At 34.1% G+C, this 19,278-nt stretch overlaps 1 protein-coding gene across 1 annotated transcript in view; it reads left to right on the top strand.

Moving 5' to 3' along the window:
• The window catches only part of LOC115452242 (malignant T-cell-amplified sequence 1 homolog), a 49,399-nt gene that overhangs the window by 4,790 nt on the left and 25,331 nt on the right, over nt 1-19,278 (top strand). The window lies entirely within an intron of this gene.

Here is a 19,278-nt window from a genome sequence, read left to right as displayed (position 1 = left end):
TTATTTAATTGATGATGTGATTAGTTAATTTTTAATTAATCTTTCTATAAGTTTTCGGCTCTAACTTCGAACAGTAAAAGTGCAACACTTGTATATCCACTGTTTGCCAAACTAAGTTCCTAGTAAAAAAAAAAACTTTTCAATATTTTCTTCCAAACAGAGATCGATTTGGCAATATTATTTGGACCAAATTCTAAGCACTTAATTATAATAGGATACTTATACAATATGATGGATATTGCATGAAAAAGAAACCAAAGAGTGACGAAATGCCGCATTGACGGTCAAGTCTCTTTAAGGAAATGAATTGTGCTAAATAGATATACCATGTATTTATTTTCCTTCTACAGTATCACGTGTTTGAACTTCGTTGACATTAAAATATTATTCCTATGGTATATAATTGCAACATAAGCGATTACAGTCGCGGAAAAAACTTGATAAGACATTTAAGGCTTGACTTACCAAGACCGGAAATTAAGACTGATAATTGTGACATATTATTTTTATTTCGAAGTTATTTTACGTTGCGTAACTTTTTGTTGTTGACACTAATAAAGTATACTCGTATGTGACTTTGAAATAAGCTATTGTCTAAGCGCCACTGGTTAAGTACAGTTAAACAAAACCTAAGACGCATTAAAATTTTTGTCTGTCTGGACTCTCCGAAACGGCTAAATCGATTTTGACCTTACTTTAGCGCAGGGACACGCAAGCAAGATTATTTTATAAACCTTTAGAAGTTATAGAAAGACCTTTCTTAAATCTATTTATTACATTTCCCATGACCCTCAAAGTTGATAAAGGCTTGACCATCTGTTGTCTGAATGCATTTCTGTGAACCTGTGTGTTGTATATCTTACTACGAACTGATAGTTCGATGAAATACGGACTCTGATATCGTTCATTCAGTTACGATATTGTACGGGTGAATTCTGACAGCCGGCCATTTTGACACTAAATCATTTTGGAGAGTTTGTGTATATTAAATACGTTTTTGCGAATGTATCAAAAGATTCACTGTGACTACGAAACCTGCCAACACGAAATTATATTAAAATCTTAACGTTTTGAAAGTCCACTGCTGAACCTACACCTCACAGATATAATAAAATATTAAACCTGGGAGAATTAAGTACGTATCAAATAGTGGAACCTGCCCCCATATGTGATGACCATAAAGTCATGACCTAGGTCTTGTGAAATATATAGAAATGTTTTGTGAACTTATTTGGAAGAAAAAAGTATGAAACTAATAAAAGTACAAAAATACGCATTGTGTAAATGGCAATCGTATACTTTTAACTGCGGTCTTTAACCGTATAGGTAACCTTGGTGCGACTTACCTCGGATAGGTAATTCTATATCTATGTGCGTATATCTAGACTTAGTAATGGGCTATATTTAAAAATGTTAGACAAATCTACAGCTAATCCAATTGCATTTGTAATATTTACATCTATACGCCACTTTTTAAGTAGATCTCTTTTCTTGAATAAAAGTAATTTTGTCTATTTATATAGGGGGAAATAAATTTATTTCACGTATGTTGTGAACAAGCTTTCAGTTCCACGTATTCTTGGGAAAGCTATCGTACTGAGAATCTAGCCACCTGTCGTCTTCGATAGAAATAGAACGATTGAAGTGATCTCAATCAAGCTTGGCTCTATTTTAACACTGACTCACTTTCCTAGGTCAATTGAGGCCCGAATTTTCTCTTTAGCTCAAAATAACAGTCTTACTTATAAACTTGCTTTAGCGTTAAGGGGTGGTTAAGAATTGCTTAAATGGCTGTTAAAAACATCACCGGTTTCCTAGTTTAAACCTTAAAGCAAGATGGCGGGTTTTGACCTTACAGCTGATCGACTAAATTTGTGTTTTAACTAAGCATAGCTTTGCGATTTTTAAAAGTAACACCATAAATTTATTACCGGGATGATTACCTACTTGAGAGGGTTGAATCTTACATAACGTTAGAGATTTATTATGTCTATCGCAATCAGGTAATTTCTATAAACATATATGTCAGACCCGGAAGAAATGCTTCGAAAAACTCGGGAACTACATTTTTTATCCGTTAATTGGTTAATTATAGGTATTTTTCCATTGGGTTTGTAACTTATCTGGCAATTAAAAAATATACGTAAGGTCACGGGGACCCTATCTCGCCTAAGAGGGCAAATCCGTCCTTTTGAATTTACGGGCGTTCTAAGCCCAGGACACTTTTGATAGCCGTAAAGATAGGCGCCGAAAAATTCTCTATTTACTTAAACCAGCTATCAAGGTGTCCATCGATGAGAACGCATGTATTTGTAAAAAAACGGATTTGCCTCCTCAGACGGAATAGGGCCGGCCCTCTGACCTTAATTCAGATTATTTTTGAAGACTTTTCATATAAATACAATTATTATAAACTGTATGACTACATAATACATCAACATTGTCAATAAACCTTTCATTATAATATGCGAACTTTTATACATATAACTGTTATGTATTACGAGGGATGACATCCTACAAAAGCGCCCGTAATCAAGAGAAATTATTGATCTGTTGCCCTGCGAACACAATAGGTACCTATATTAGTTGAAAGGCTATTTGGCTTGAGCGTCATTTTTTGGAATATTGATTTAGTCTCACACCCGTGGAATTAATATTTTCATAAAAGTGAATGACGGCACGAATTATTCATACGCTTTATCTTAAGCGCCATTATTTCCAAAAAACAGATGCATTACCAATCAGAATTTTTAGGGCAGCATGACACTGCGCTTGCCGTCTTGGAATATTTGATGTTAAATTTCAAGATGCCCAGTAATGACACTATTTGTAATGGTCTCTAAACCGGTAGTCGATTATATTTTCACATTGGCAACAGAAATAAATAAAAAGGTTTGACTTATCTAGGCAGACTTATATCGGTTACTTGCGTTTGTATTTTGTACATACGTGAAAGAACCTTATCGGAATAAATGTACCACGATGAAGGTATTTTTCCGGCTTGAAAAGTAGCTTATATGTTAATCCTGGACAAAGATATATTATGTGTTGCAAATTTTATCCAAATACGTTTAGCAGTTCCTGAATTTACTCCTAACTACTTCACAAATTTTGCATTTACCATGTTATTAAAAATAATAAACAGGATTTGTAGTACCGGTTTTACTAAGGTATTTTTCCTCAAACATTTATTGCAAAATTTCCTAAGCTGTAGCCTGAAAATTCCATTATAAGTTATTGTTTACAAAGGTTGTGTTTATCGATCTTACCTAACCTTGATACTTCAAAGGTGAAACATAGGCACGACTTGGGGCAATTTATATTCATTAGTCTATGCAAACGCTTGAGGGATTTGGTCAAATATCACATAGCCCTGAACGAGAGTGCATATTAAATGAGCGTTGTTGGTCTTCATTGAAAGTTGGATCCAATTTGCTCTTACAGAAGTTTGTAACTTGGTAAAGCGGATGCTGGCGGTTGGGCTAATATTAAAGTGGAGCGAAATGCAGTATCTACAAGTATGTCTACTAAGCAAATAGTATCTTCGAGTTTAATTAGAAAGCGTATTATTAACTAGTAAGGATTAAAACAGCTTGCACTATGAAAAACGTTTAGAAAGGTCGAGCGTGTAACATGTAGAAAATTATTTCACAATAGAAGGAATTTTACTAAATCAATTACCTAATGACATGTCAAAGTTCTTGTTTGGACATGTTGATGGACAAATTATGATTCACGCCTGACGTTCAATAAACCGATACGACACGACAGAACGACGAAGCAATTTGTAAAGTCAGTTTAAAACTTATAATGATAACATTAACGTTTATTTTGAATTGATATTGATAAGACTACCTACAATAGAAGAATAACTTTAAATTTTGAACAAATTATGAAGGTTACGTCTCCTTTATTAAGGATTGAAATAGTTCTAAATTATAGACATTACCCGTCTAATGACTTTTGTAGTCTGGACAAGCCTTTAAAGAGACCGTGTTTGGCAAATATAGCGCACCCGCTGAGTACAATGGAATCCAATCAACTAGCCTTGTATTAACCCTGGGAATCGCTGATTTAATTCTTGTAACGGCGAAGGAAAGTGGTACTTAGTGACTTATATAGAAAGGGGTTGTTATGGAAATAAATACAAAAGGAATCAATTCATAATTCTTATTGTAGGTCTCAATAGCTCACTTTATTCATTGTTCATCATCAGATATTATTACTGCTGAAAATAGGCCTAAAGATTTCCAGAGGGACCTTTTCGAAGTGGTCTGAAGCCAGACTTTCTGCTACCTTTATTTGGTTATCGTCTGTCTGTCTGACAAGTGGACGTCCGACATTGCACTGATTTATTGTTGCTATTTCAGATATTTATGTACATAAATGTGTCGAATTAGGATGAATTGAAGTGCTTTTTTCAAGTATTTATGGTTAGGAGATTTTAGTTTAAATCCACCACGTCAGTAGTCAACCGTGGCCTAGTCCTCCAGCCGACACGGCACACCTCGTGCAAATGGTTAGTCTGAGTCTCGAAGATATTGGTAGAATCATCATACAACGCCCTACCTTAGTTTCTATTCTCTACATTTTAAATTAGCGTTTCATTTCTACATTAGTTACTGTTTGTCGGTTCCTTACTTTAAATGATTATAGTCTTGAAGAGAAACACAGTAGGTAGGCAATTTGTGAAAGTATTAGATTTGAATGTGACCTTCGGACTGGTAATTGAAGTTTTAATAGAGTTAGTTATTTGTAATAGGAATTACGTAATTAATTTGAAGTTGTGTATTACATATTGTAATTATTTAATTAGCTATGTTTACAGCGTCTTGTTCCGGTCCAAGACAGTTATTAAACTCTTGAATACGATAATTGTCGGAATTATGCCGGCCTGTCTTACTGAATTATTATTATTGACATTGTCACGCGACTCGTTAGAAACTTATAATGGCGGCCATGATTTTTACCGAGTTCGTTATCCTTATAGGTATAAAATATAATTAGTAACTTAAAGACCTAGAAAACGTGACGATAAAATCTATGCCGTCACCAGCGCTAGGATCGTGAATTACAAAATTTACAAAGTCAACAATAAACAGAAAAACCACCTGAACTGATTTTGATGAGCCTTCCACGGGACCACTTTAAAGTATATCCTTTTAAATAGGAAAAGATTTTCTTAAATCGGTTGATAAGTGCTGGAGTTCTGATGTAACTATAAAATACTCGTTCTTTTGAAGTCAGTTAACTAAAAAAACATTGTCATTGGAAAAAGAATTGCGTGATACACAATTCTAAACTATTTTATCAAACAAACTTAGACTATTAAAGTTGGTTGTCCTATGACCTTGCCAACTTGTCCGACCGCCTACTTGAAAAGTCAACACTTATAGCTCCAATAAGTATCGTAGGACCGCAGTCTTTATCCTTTTTTTAAAAGAAACTAAGCGCCTCAAGTAATAAAAATTACTTTATACATCAAGCAGAACTCTAGCTTACTAAGCGAGTATAAGGGTCCTTATTTTTTTACAAAAGGCCGAAGCCAGACGACCTGAAGGACATCGGGATTTCGGCGGCTCACCCGAGGTTCTGATAATTAAAATGGAGATTAAGATACGTCGTTCCAGATGGGACGGTTGATCGATTCGTAACACGAAGGCTTTAATTGAGATTAGTTTTAATTTATACTTAAGGTATCGAGATTGGATGGTATGTTCGATGTTTGAAATTGCTAAGCCTAAATGTTGACTGTTATTTATAATTCTTTGTTGATGGGTATCGTGGCCAAATTACCTTTTTTAACGGCGTATTAAAATGTTGGTTGTAACACCTTTTGTCGTATCGCTTTTGCTATCGAGTCGATTATATTTTCATCAGCCACTGCTGAACATAGGCCTCCCCTAAAGCGCACCACGCTGTTGGGTCTTCCGCTCTCCTCATCCAGAGGAGATCGATTATATTTTTACTAAGACCCGATTGGCAATTGTCTTATAAATTATAATCCGACTAAATATAATAGTGAGACAGTAATTAAAGAACGTCATCATCGTCATCATCTTATAAAGCGTATTTTTTTACAAGTAACTTATTAAATGATTCAAAAATTAGCCATTAGTCATAGGTGTTTCGTGCGATTACTTGTCTGAATATGCGATTCTTTGCGTTTTTTCATTGATTATTTGGTTATTAAAAAAAAACAATGCACACAACTTATGTTAAGAATTATAATATCGCCAATTATAATTAACTTTTAAGAACAGAAGAACTCTTATTATAATCAGCCAATAATAATTATCAATACAAATCACCAAAATACCATTCCAAATAAAATAAACAGTTAATGTATGGTTCTGCCAAAACACATGCGACATCACTGTCATAATAATAAATTATTATAGACCTTATGTTATTCAGTTAACTGTCAATAAAGATTGAGAAATAATGTACTCAATTTCCGTAATAAAAAGATGAGGTTCCATAGTAAAACTTCCGTAAAAATTAAAAATAACATTATTCGCATGATGTCCTCTACAGATATTTTATAATCTGTATCTTCCGGTTTGCAAAAGATCGCCATAAGTTCCGAATTGTTGGTAATAAAGTTAACAGGAAATGACTTGTTTCCAAACTAGTAATAATTAAATCGGAATATTAAGTGTGTCTAATAAAATGTGTTTTTAGTATACCTATTTTTGATTTATTAAGACTAGTTTCTGCTACGGCACTGCTCGGATAAAATTCTGCTTGAGGGATAAAAGATTATTGCGCGATTATGTTGCTTCCTAATTGATCAATTGTAGATTTTGTAATGTTATCAATTATAATGAGAGTCGTATTATAATCAGAATCATATTATAGTAGTCATCATATTATAGTCCTAGAGATTAGCGCGCTCAAACAAAAAAAAAAATAGTTTAGATTAGCATTGAAATTAAACTAATTTTCCGGATTCTGTCGCTGTTTTTTGTATTTTATTTTTCTCCCAACGTTTCGAAGACTTTGCAGTCTTCATGGTCTCGAGGGGGAGGGGGGGGGACTAGTTTAGACTTGGTTTTATAGGAGATTGGAATGATTTGTATGCCACATATTTCTTAAGGATAAATCCCCTTGGCATACTCATTACTCCTGAATACCGAAATATCTGTCCCCTACAATTCTAGCTACTTGGGTGTTGATCGCTCACTATCTAGTAACTCATAAGCTTGACTTCGTATCTACCATAAAAGTATTGGTAATTTTACTTGTACTTTGTAATGAACTCCTTGCATCGGTGTTTTCCGAGTGCTATGACTTGTCCTTTAAATGAGGTTTAAAAAGAGTGCTTACCTCCCGGTAGGCAATGTATTGGCTGTGCCTCTGGCAGTGAGGAAGGGTCAATTATATCAAAAGGTAACCTGTGGAAAATTAAATTGCCTTAGTTAACACATTGCGGCCAAATTTAACAGGAAACTAAAACTAAGACAAACGTAAATAAACCTAAAAGGGAAGCCGATAGGAATCATGTTGTATGGACGCTTCGCAACTGGCCTCTGGTATAGCAAAGTTCATGGGCGGTAGATGCTGCTTACCATCAGGCGGACCGCTTGCTCTTTTGTCTACTAAAGCAATAAAAAAACTGTAAAATGTAAATTAAATCCAATGATACGTTTATAATATAAGAACACATTCGTTAGCAATGTATCTCATATGGTCAAGTTTCCAAATACATTTAAATAATTATAATGATTTTAGAAATGAAAAGCACGTGATGTAAATAACAAAGTCGTGTATTTTGTAATATTTACGTTCTGGGGCCTTATTCTCTATCCCGCATGTTATTTTGACAGTGCGTAACAAGCACGTAACACAACCCATTATGTTTAGTACTATAGAAATTTGGCTTACAGAATACCATTCCACACACATTTCTCGAAGATAACATGACACGGCCGCGTTACGCGTTTACACTATCATACAGAATAAGGGCTATGAATTAAAAATATAATAACAATTAATCATTCTTAAGATATTTACTAAGGCAATTTACCAATAAAAATGGTGTGTAATAAGCTAAAACCTAATTATCTGTTTAAGTTTTTTATCATTATAAAATACGCAGTGTAACTTTTGTATGAAATAATAGAATCCAAAATACTGTGTTTCTTGGCCTACTTACGTCGGAAATCACGTTTATCAATATTATCTCTTAGATAACGTAGCAAGTAGCGTGCAAGTCGCAGTAATAAGGCTGTCCTTACACTATCAAGTATTCCGCTCAGTCTTCAACGTTCAAGGAATATTTACTCAATAAACGCTAGCTTACTAACAACATAACTTTATCAGGTGGGTTTAGCCATGAGATTTGAACATAAACTTCTGTTACGATGCTGATGGATTATGAAAGAATTTATGTAACTCCATTTGTATAAATTCTATGCCTAAGTTAGAGGAAAGGTCACTATGTCATAACTTCTCAACAATGTTCACTCCTAAAGAAATGTTGGCTTAGAAACTGCATTATATAACCACCAATGAGCATAGCTAATGGTGAGTTAGATGTCATACGAGGAACAACAATTAGCATCAATCAATACGTCACTATGTATATAATAATTAGGACGGTATTTTTAAATAGTTTCCTATGGCGTGTAAAACTTAACACCTCGTTCATTAATTCAGGTGTCATACAAAGCTATTACACAATATTTATTGACGGTTATTAACCAGTTTTTCATGAATACACTATGAGAATATGAATACTCTAAATAATTTTTACGGCAATTATTACTGAACGTGTGAATACAACTTTAGTATTTCTAATGATAGCACTGTGCGTTCAGAACACGTGAGCCTTATCGACCTGCGATATATCTAGAGTATTCACATGTTTCATAATAATGTGAGATTAGTCATATATCCGAATTAATATATACGCAAGTTCCACGTTCGTTTAAAGATAGATTTAGGGAAATAAGAAATTTGCATTCTGTAGTCTTTGCCTCTCCTTCTTTGTCGGTATCACTCTTGACAGATCGGTCGTGTTCATTACTTCAGGTGTTGGTGGCAAGCTTCATAACACGCCGCCACTCTTTGTGTTTTTGCCTACTAGTGGTGAAAAGTAAGTATTTAAAAAAAAGCCAACATGATCATGATGTATAGCATCCATTTTTTAACCATCTAGTCTTCAATTCGACTGTGGGATTGGTGGAAATACGACAATGATACAGCCCATCCACCTTCCGTGATCCAATCCCAGTTAAACAATGTTCGACAAAACGAACAAGCGTTGACATAATATCCGTGATTTATTATAAAATATTTTCCATTACCGATAGTCTAGTCAATATGTCGTAACAATAAGTACATTACGCGCGCAGTATTGCGCAAATTACAATCGTTATAGAGCCAACTTAACCTTTGATCATCCTCACACGGACACGTTGCATACATTGCCGCTTTTATGACAGCACTTTTAATATTATGAGTAATAAACCCGACGATGTTTATGGACGTTTGGAGTGAACAGAATAATTGGTCTGAACGATTTTATAGAAGATAGCTTCAATTGAATTAGTACATTCTCTATGTGAATGTGTTGAAATTTGTAATATTTGTTTAGGCATTTAGTGATTTCGTTCCCTATGCAGAAAAAACTTTATTTTACAGTATAAAAATAAACCAGTAATCACAGATGCACAGTATAGTAAAAATTAGAATTGATTGTGTTTTTAGGACGTCCTGTATCTAATGTTTATTCAAATAAGAATTTTAACAAATTTAATCACTTATTGTTATTTTTTATACCTATTCCTCTACGAAATGTTTTGCTATATTAAATGTTTTTTATATCTACAGGTTGTTTAAGAAATATACATGTTTTACTCTATGAATATTTTGTATCCGTCAGTATGTACAGAATGATTGCCATGTGTTATCAGTATGTGCGTCATTGAAAATGCCATCGTTGATAAAGAGCTCACGTCGGCCGGTTTTATTAAGTAAAACGGGCTTGATGAATTTGGTTTTTGCATACGGAAAAGGATATATATATATATTTTTTTTTTTATACTAAATAACGAAAAAATAATGTTTGATTTTATTTTCGATCCTCTACCCGTTACGGTTTAAAAGCCTTTAAAATTAGACAGATATAATGCGTCACAGACTTATTAATAAGAATTTTTGATATCTTTCCTGTCCAGAAAAAAAAAATCTCAACACAGGCTTAAAAAACAATAGAGCTATCTTCCTTGTTAGAAAGTACAAAATGAGTTTCTCGACGCATTGTCAGGTCCGCATGAATGCTTCACAATGATGTTTTGAATAGACAACCGCTCTCGCACTCCGCCGACCTTTTTAATTAACACTCATTGGGCACGTCTGTTCGCGTAATGATATCGCGAAATAATTGAGTCTGCTTTTGTTTTCTTTGTGAATTGTTATTTGACATAACAATTTGTATAGTTGACGCGAATGTAAATGGTAGTTTGAAGTTCGCCTAAAACGCCATTTTTTTTTAATCTTTATTTAAGGAGCTTGGTCGTTATTTCACGACTATGTCGCTCCGTACGTCCACTTTTGCCCGTGCCTACTAAATTTTGATGAAATCAAAATATTTTTTTAATAAAGCCTTAGTCTCTTCGTTGTCATTTTGTATTTGCAATTAATTGACAAGTTGGTAGTGGTATGGATGCTCAGACTTTGGTGATAAACAACCGCCATTGTGATCAAGAAGTCTGTGACATCAGGCAGGTCAATTAGTGTTGAGGTTCTTTTCCATCTCTTTTGCGGGAATATGAATGCTTCGTAAGACCAGTGATTCCATCTTAACTGTTCAGCTGTGAAAATAAAAAAAAAAATTGATCAGGATTTAAAACTGTATCCAATATTTTTTTATGTATTCTGATTGAAGAAGCTTGTTGTATAGGTATACTGCCATATGTTGCTTTACACGTTCATGTAGTTATCTGCAGTACATAATTGTGTAATACCATACATCGAGGGCAGAATGATAGTCCACATTGCGAAATCGAGTTGCTCGCATATTGGTTGTCAAGTTCTCACCAGCCCATTTTCAGTTATCAATCGGCCGCCCTATTTCGTGACTCTTATCTGCGTTATACGACCTACTGTGTCTACGATAAGGTTCATTTCACCTTGACTAGTTTTATAGCGGATTTCCGCGTAGAGCTCGATTTTTTAGTATTCACGATAGGTTTGTAGGTGTGGTATCAAAGTGATGGATCTTTTGTATGGACTGTATTAAAATGTAGATTTCTTGAATATTGGCTGTGCATAATCAAATTGCAGGGATGTCTCTTGCTTTTTAAGTCTTGCTGCGAGATTATGCGATTTTGTTTTATCTTGTTATAGGAACTAACCAACTAAAGGGTTTCTTTGAGAGCCAATATTAACGGTTTATCACCATGTATCTTGAGTTTCCTACATGGTTCAATTTCGTCCACTATTAACTTTTTACTTATAACTGTTATTACCTTAACAAGTCTTAATACGTTGATGCCTGGTTACTAAACCACAAAACAATATCAATTAATATATTTAATAAAATTCGTTGTGTTGATTGATTGAGTGACTAACTGTAGGATCTGCAAGTATGTAATTTTGGTTACTTATTTCACAATGAGTACAAAAAAAGGATGAAATAATTTTATAACCTAACAGAGTTGAATTACACTAGGCAATTAACTAGTATTATATAAATAACAACGAATAGTCAGAGAGGTTTATCTGCATAGGCAATATTTACGGATACTTTCAGGGCTTCGCGGTTTGCCGGTCTAATACAAACGTGAGTTGACATCGATTGGATTTCAACACTTCGTGTGCCACTGATCATTATAACTGCAGTATTTTACTGTCTGGTATTTACTAACATATCTCATAAATAAGCAGTTATAAAGGCTTAAGTTCACTAGTTTTCTAAAAAATATTTATTAATATATTTAACATGCCAGTCAATATATTTAAACAACAAATGTGCTATCTCATTAACGGATCTAAAAATCGACCTTCAAGTATTAGAAACAAAACCAAAGATTTCAAAAAATGGCTTAGATATCGGCTTTTATATGTCTTATCTATAATACTATATTTCCTACTTTAAAACTAAAATAAGTCAATGTCGACCTTGAAATACCAGGAAAATAGATAAAAAAATAGAAACATCGCAAAACAAAACTTATAATTTAACGTTAGGCGCATTGCCAAGTAGCATTTGTTTGTTTAACTTATGTTGTAAACGTGGTTGTAAATTGTAATTTATATTATTATAAAAAGCTGAAGAGTTTGTTTGTTTGAACGCACTAATCTCAGGAAGTATTTGTTAGGATTGAAAAGTTCTTCTAGTGTTGGATAGCCCATTTATCTAGAAAGTCTATAAGTTATATAACATCACGCTATTACCAATAGGAGCGGAACATAATCATCGATCAAGGATTTAATTTTAATATTAAAATATTTTGTGATACAATTCATGACATGATCAATCCGACCTTGGTCATACCAACTTGCTGATTTAACTGAAGCCAGATTGATAATATATAGACTTTGAAAAATATAAATTTGGATATTTCTATTATCTAGGTTTTGTAAAGTTTAATAACATCCTGTGGTGCGTGAAGGGCAAATGTACCATCGAAAACCGTCGACTTTATCATCTTGGACTGATCATTTGTTTTTTCAAGTGTAATTTTTGGAAATCTCTCCGGGAACTAAATTGTAAATGCTATTGGTTTCACAGTCTTTGTACTGGACGAATGAGGCAAGATTTAAGGACTTATAGCCATCGTGGCACATGTCACTGTATCGCGTTCAGGGGTCAGCCAGTGTATATCCGGTTCCAACAGGCCGGGATAATTGTGTTGATTGTCGAATCATCCCTCGTCAGTCAACATTCTATTGGACCATACTCCACTTACCATCAGCTGTAGTGGGGTCATGTTGAAAAAAAGTCCTTCACTGGAGATCAGATTAGGCAATAAACGGGTAAATTAAGTTGTTTCGTATACTTAAACAGCTTTCACCGTTAACATTTCGTCAATTATGACTGGTTGTTAACTTTCTGGTGCTGTATTTGGTAATAAAAATCGTTCTTATTTATATAAGTCTTTAAGCAGACTGTTTGAAAAGGATTATTTGGAACATATTATTTCTTTCCTCAAGAACTAAACAGAATCGTTACATTATTAAAGAGGTGGTGGAATTGGAAAAGAAGTACACAATTTATTTATAAAGTAAGAAAGTAGAGCACGCAACGGCACGAAACGTTCCCGCGGGAATATTCGGGGTTTTGTCCCACTTTCCACACAATGTGAAGGATGTTGCACGTCATTACGCCATTATCCTGTTTCGTTCAGAAATGTTGAAAAACTGTCGCTTGTCCATCTCGCGTGGGATGAAAGGTTCTATCTTTATCTCTCGGGATTTGTAGAATGGTATTTTTCTTGTGATCTTTAGGGACTCAACCTCTCTTTGGTCGGTGTTGTATTTTATTTACATTATATTACATCAAGTGTAGTTACTTGAGCGTGAGAACATAAACAATAGACGTATAATATAAACCTATCGAATAGTAAGTCTGTACCTGCTTTGTCAGAATAGCTGAAATAGATACCTTTTAATTTTACCATGCTCATCATTTGGTTTACGCCTTTTATTATATCTAACTATAGTCATACTCCTACCATTCTAGATTGTGGAAATAGCTTGAGTTTCGCGCATTAGTACGAAGTACAATTACCTTTTCCCTCTCAGTAAATAAGTTAAACACGTTTGTAGAGGCACAAAGGTCCTATCAACATGGGTCGACCCCTGTATACAAAATTTGTTATTTTAGCCTTAATTAATTATGCATTCTAAACTTCCTGTCTGCAATATTTTGTTTTAAAACATTATTTGTGGATGTAATTTTTATGTTAATGTAAAAACGATTTTTGCTTTTCTGTGTGGTAACGGAGGAAAAATATTATAATTTGAAAGTCAAGGTTGTTTTCGAGAATCTTTAGAACCTTATGGAATGAATTAAAACTTTAATAATTTCTAATCACATTTTAAAGCTATAAATCGGTCTATACCGAAATTTGAACCTTCAACTGTCTTAATAAATCTTCACCAGAGACCAGATTAACGGTAAAGGGTAAAACCGTAAACGGTAAGAGTAATATCATCTAAATGATCAAGGAGCGAAGTATGTTGCTACATACTACATACATCAAGGGATGCTTTCCTTGATTATCGTGTTAGACGGTTCCCAAAAGTGATTCTTCTATAGGTATCCGATCAACATTTACCATAGTCATTAATCCGATAGCTAGATACAAATTTGTGGAAGTTGACTTCCCTAGGCGAATTTTACCGTGGAAGCAACCACGGCAAGTTGACTTCAGCTAATTTTGATGCTCGCAAGACACGCGGCGAGTCGCGTTTGTTGTTTATTGAAATGTTTCCATTAATGTAAACTCATGTGGAAGTTCATATATTGCTGCGAGAAATTGCTAGTCTAAATTTACCTTTAGATTAATTATGAAGGTAATAATTATTATCATTAGCCATCCGATCTTCACTACAGAACATAGGCCTACCCTAAGAACTTCCATGCCGATCATTTAGAAGCGGTCTACTGAATGTAGAGTTGTCTTCATATCTAATTTCTGAACTATTCTGTTTCGTAGTAATTTCAGTTCCCGGACTTTATTGAAATGTTTGGTCAAACTTCATTTGTTATTTAACAAGGTACGCTTTGTAGCTTCGTGTTCCAAAAATCCCAACGGGCACATTATATACCCGCTGTTTATGTTGGCTTTAGTAATATATTCGAAATTATTCGTGCTCATTTATTATTTATTTATTTGTGACTTTATTTGTGTTAAAATTAATATTTATTAGTTATTTCTAGTGGAATTATAGCGGCTGGCTATTTTATTAGATCTCAAGTAGAACAGTGTAGTTATGCTTTACCGTTTATTCGATCCCAATTCCGCACTGCGAATTATACGACTGCCTTCAAGGTCATTTTTACAACGTCACCAATAAAGCTTCATACAATTCCGTCGTAATAGATTTTGCCATATGTCTGGTGATCGTGGTGTAATCAAATCAATGCTAGCAAGAAGGCGTTGAATCAAACTACTTAATTAAACATGCGATGCAGGCATCAAAGATGAAATATTCATGGCCTAGATAGGGCCTGTTGATTGGCGAAGCGAGAACATTATCAATTTAACATTAAACTGACATTCAAAATTTGATATCAGTTAAGAACTTTCAACTGCATGTGCTTGTAAATGACTACCAAATCATGTGGTATGGTTGTGTCTGTCAAATTACGTTAATGATATGATAGTAACGAGCAGCGGTCATTAAGATATTATGCTAGAGTGATGTAATTAACTATAGCATTCATTCGATTAAAACATCTGCTGATCACGTAACACGAACGGACTTGTTTTATCGGCCTTGACGATATTTTATGCAACTAAATGACAAAAGGTATGGTATGATGACTGCTTATAAACAATGGCTTCTCATCCAAAGTTTGAATTATGAAGCGCTGCCTTTTAAAATATTTAATGATCATAATGTTCTACCTTGTAGCAAATCTTATAAATAATTGGTTAATAAGCGAACGACAGCACGCAGCTGTGTAATTTGGGTTGCAATAAAAAAAAATATCTTCAATATTAAATCTGTCTCGTCGTTTACAAAGAATACATGTACAAATACTAGCACTTGTTATGTCTGTATGTCTGTCGGATTTGCGTCATGCGATATCACATTTAACTTTCTCCAGACTGACTGTCGGGTCTGGTACAGTTTTACACAATTAACGTGGATGTAGAGATTTAATAAAGCGTAGTAGTGTTACAAGTAAAGGAGTGAAGTTGTATTTATTTGCAGTATTATGACTAGGTAATCTATTACTACGGTGGCGTAGATGTGCTGAGAGAGTGATGTTGCGATGTGATGTTGCGTTCGATCCCTGGTCTGGGCAGATATTGGAGTTTTCTTCTCAGTATCGATATCATTGGACAAAGCAGGCCACAAAATTACCGTCAATTGTACTGGTAGTACTTATATTTAATCCATGTCATTCCATACCATAAGTGAAACCTACCATGAAGTCTCCATTATCACCAGAAAAGGCAATCGTCTATAAATCCTCAACAACCTTAAAAAGTCTACCTTTGTTGTCCGAAAAAACCTTTTACCAGTGTATGCCTAAAACGTTTTGGAAAGTTTAGTACTAAGAGAGTGACTTTGTAATATTCAACCTTATAATGTTTAGCGACATTTCTTGGAGAGGCGAGGGATAGTGTTCAGTATACTTGAGTGTAAAGGTATTAAAATAGCTTGGCAGTGTAGCTGAAGTATAATGTGATGAATGTAATTTTTGTCTTTATTGTCGCTTTAGGAATCAGGATGGTTTAGATCATAGCCACTACGAGCTAATTTACTATCTAGTGAATGAGGGGTACCAGATTTTTTGACCCATTGTGATATCTATTAAAATTGATACTGACAAATTAAATTACAGGCAAGTTTTTGGTCTACGCACGACTTAATCCATAGAGGAGAGTAATATAACTTACTCCGTGCAACATCTGGGGATCTTAAAACTAGTCCTCATTGGTTGTATCGTTAATGTAAAACCGTTCACTCATTAGTGCTTGTTTATCATGAGTTTGAGCACCTTCACTCATTTGTGCTTATTTATCATGAGTTTGAGCACCATGTTCGCAAGCGGAATGAATTATTACTGTACCTGTCACAAAAACATCCATCAATACAATTATACTTTATGAACGAACGTGTTTTGCCGCTTTTATCGTAATTGCTGCAGATAAGTGTTTGCGGTGAAATGCTATGCATATTGTGTTTTTTTTTTCCATTTTACACCTCTGAATAATGAGACGCGAGTATAATATGAGTACGCGACTGACTTTCTCATAAACAGTAGGCAACACCAGTTTAAATTGTGAATTGAAAAAACGATATTTGGAACTGAATTCTGTTGGTAAATCCAAAATGTGAGTTACTAACTAGTCTCTTAAATATGCATGCTACATAAAACCGATCACTTTTTATTCATATGCTTTCCCAGTCTCTCACTACTATTGATTAGCAGTCTTACTAGAACTAGTTTTTTTAGCGGATTCTATACTTATTTTTATAGTATTTCTTATAACCTAGAATTTTACGCAACATATCGGGATTACAAGCCGGATTAGGAGGTCGGAGCAGCAACCAAACCTAGCAAAGAATATAAAATACTTATATTCCTTACTATGTTTTGCTTGCTGCTCCGACTGCGGTAATAGTTTTCCCGGGACCTTATGTCGTTCCCAGGGTCTTAAACTATCTTTATACCAAATTTTATCGACATCGCTTCAGTGGGCTAGTTTCAGCAATGAAACCCTACGAGACAGACAGTTGCATTCATATTTATAATGTAAGGAAGTATGGATTAGTCGTATCTAGTAATACAATATCGGAAGCGCCAGCCGTCTCCACAGACGATATCTATCCGTTGACTAAACACGTATGTGGTACCTCGCCAAGGTTTCGCCTTACGGTCACATCGCCTCCTTACGTCAGTAGTTTATACGGATTCAGAAGACCTGAATGTCTGTAATGTAACAAGTTACGTATTACAGATTATGAGATATTGGATATTAGTGTTGATATTGTAGTATTAAATTATTATTACATAATGTAACCTATGTAGGTGTTTAGGTCCGAAAAGAAGGTTGGTACGTTATTTATGCTCCGCGACTTGTCAATTTTATTTCTATCTTTATTTATATTCATTTTAAGTTTATTTCATAAATTTAAGTTAGGGAACGTCTGAATTTATTCGTAATTGAAATTCCAAATAACTCATGTTTTTTCCTAAAGCTTGACTACTCTAGTACTGGTTTATCTCAGAAGTCAAAACGTAACTCCTTTGCCACTAACCTATGGGCCGTATATGCAGATGCTTCTCAATTTCGCTCTTAAGTGCAATATCAGTCGCGAGGTATATTAACAGCGTATTAATGTCGTTATTATTTAATAAATACATCATAACAAAACATAAACACATAATATGATATTTAAAATAATAGTATGTGATGGATTTTGACAGCTGTGTTTAGATTATTCAATAGTATCGACTTGTTTGAGAACAAGCTCTTAAACCACAGCTTAAGCTTGGTTTATTACAGCTCAATACATTAAATACACACTTAAGTTTTTACACAAAAGTCAGATTTATTTATTTATTGATCTCATAAAATGATACCATATAACAAGAAATTCTGATCAAATATTCGTAATGTTATTTTGAAACAAACTTTTTTGTACTCTATAATCGCTTGTTAATTTGGAGAATTTTTTGGTAAGTAGAAACAACAATATGTACAGAAAATAACCTACTTTAATAAAGTATTAACCAGTTAATGCATATAAGGCTGACTTTAAGGTAAAATATCTAATTGCATCAAGAATTTAAATATATTCAACGATGAATATATTTTTCTGTTTGGCAAGTTGTTTTTCGATTTAATTAAAATAAGTTTCATGTCAAACAAAGAGTATTAATAGATAATCTATTAAGTAGTCTTTTGCAATAAAACGTTATTAATATTATAATAAGGGGTTCGCCTTGATTTAAACATACAGGAATGAAATAAGAATCAATCATTTATATGTATAATTTGTAGCATTGTCGAAATCTTTGTTTTTCCTATAAAATATATCATTGAAAAGAGAATATCTGTCCTGGTTTGGTAACATACTATATTTACTGGTGGTAGGTCTCTCATATGTGAGAGTCCACCTGGGTAGTTACCACCGCAATGTCTATTTTGGCCGCCAAGCAGCAATGTGTAGTCACTGTTGCGTTCCGGTTTGAAGGAAATTGTAGCCAGCATAACTACTGGACATAATGAGACTTAACATCTCATGTCTTAGGATGGCGAGCGCAGTGGAATATCAAACAATACTTTGTAATTCACGGTGTTGGATGGTGTTGCTACTTTTTATGAGCGGTCGTATCGCTTACCATCAGGCGAATGGCAAGTTCGTCTCGTCATTCGAAATAATAAAAAAAATATATCCGAAGGTGATTACTTTAACTTATATTACTTAGCGCCATTTACAATAAACGATCCCAATCTCAATCTTCAATCCGATCCCGAGAATGAACCAATTAAAATAACTCTTTTGTAAGTATATCAAAAAACTTTGTTCTGATTGGTCCATTTTTGAGATAGATAGGTAAAAGCGATTCGGATCGTT

The sequence above is a fragment of the Manduca sexta genome, chromosome 7 (assembly GCF_014839805.1).
Source record: "Manduca sexta isolate Smith_Timp_Sample1 chromosome 7, JHU_Msex_v1.0, whole genome shotgun sequence".
NCBI lineage: Eukaryota > Metazoa > Arthropoda > Insecta > Lepidoptera > Sphingidae > Manduca > Manduca sexta.
The sequence above is the reverse complement of the archived record's forward strand: the minus strand, read 5'-3'. Positions and strand labels throughout refer to the sequence as shown.